A 1,658-nucleotide genomic window follows, 5' to 3' on the forward strand; every position below is an offset into this window, starting at 1 on the left:
CAAAGAAACAGAATTTCCGGAGGATGAGGCCCAGAAATCAGGATTTTAAAAAGATTCCCAGGTGATTCTACTGTGCAGCCCAGGTTGAGAACCACTGGATTAGAGGATAGTCAAAAAGATTACACCCTCCCATAGGGGTGGTTAGGCTCCAAGGGGTGTGGAAAGGAGGATTACTCTGGCATTTCAGAGCTGTATTAACTTAGACCAAGCATGTCACTCAAAGGCTAACATGGGCCAAATAAACAAGGTTTAAGTTCATGTGGGCCCCCCAAAAACAAAAGCTTCAATTTTCATAGAAATGTAGGGTTATTTTGATAGAGACATGCTGAATACAAAGGGCTGAAATAAATGAGTAATCGTTAACATAAAATAAGAGAACATTTTTTTAATTAATACTTTTTCTTGAACATTAACTTACCAGACACTGAATAACTGCACAAATTAGTAAGTGTAATGCAAATAAACTTATTTTTCTTGTTCTCAGATAGGGAAATATTTCCTGTTGCGCACACAAACAAGTCAGTCCAAGACTAATGATGTTGCAATCGGCTGCTAAAATATTCGCTGCTAGTATTAGTGGAGAGAAATGGTGCTCCTGTGCATAAGGCACTTAAGGAAATGAATGTAACACTATTATACTAATCAGTCATTAGCAAGCATTATAGTTCATTATTAATAATTATGTATAACAGAGTATTATAAAAATTAATTTATGAAATTTGTATTAAAATGTTTATTACATACCATTATATTGGCTGGGCTACAGAAAAATTTGTTGTGTGCTGCATGGGCCTGCGGGCTGCAAGTTTGACATGCTTGCTCTAAACTAATGGAGAAAGAAAAAGTCCCTTGGTATACATCAGCCTCAGCAAACTGAGTAGCTGGTGTTTTCCTTGGACTCTCAATTTGCCAGTTGGTGAAATTCAGCACTGAGTGAATACACACAACTGTGAGTAGTGCATGCCCTGTTTCACAAGCAAACTCACTGCAGACAATGAGCGACAGATTCTGAAGAGTGGTTCCACCTAGCTGGCCTGTAACTTATTTGCAGATGCATGGCTCTGCTGGATCATTTAAAAAAAAATGTTCTTTATTCTAATCTTTTTCCTTGGGGTTTTCCATCCATCACCATCATCACCCTCCGCCTCCAGCACAAAGACACACTTTGCAGTTTGCAGGGCTGCTAACTATACCTAAAGTTAAACATCACAATCACTCTGATTGACAGAACAGCCAAATGAGACTCAAGAGAATGGGAAAGTTTTTTATGTACACTGTACATTGTACAGTACATTGTATAGTATCATGTCATCTGTGAATGGAGACAGTTTTACTTCCTCCTTTCCAATTTGGATGCCTTTTATTTCTTCTTCTTGTCTGATCACAATGGCCAGCACTTCCAGCACTGTGATGAACAGGAGTGATGAAAGTGGGCATCCGTGTCTTGTTCCTGTTTTTATGGGAAATGGTTTTAGCTTTTGTCCACTGAGTATGATGTTGACTATAGGTCTGTCATACAGAGCTTTTATTACATTGAGGTATGATCCATCTATTCCCACTTTTTTCAGAGTTTTTATAAAAAAAAAAAAGGGTGTTGGATTTTGTTGAATGCTTTTTCTGCATCTATTGATATGATCATGTGGTTTTTATGTTTCAGT

The sequence above is a fragment of the Myotis davidii genome, unplaced genomic scaffold, assembly GCF_000327345.1.
Source record: "Myotis davidii unplaced genomic scaffold, ASM32734v1 scaffold1362, whole genome shotgun sequence".
In the NCBI taxonomy this organism is placed as follows: Eukaryota; Metazoa; Chordata; class Mammalia; order Chiroptera; family Vespertilionidae; genus Myotis; species Myotis davidii.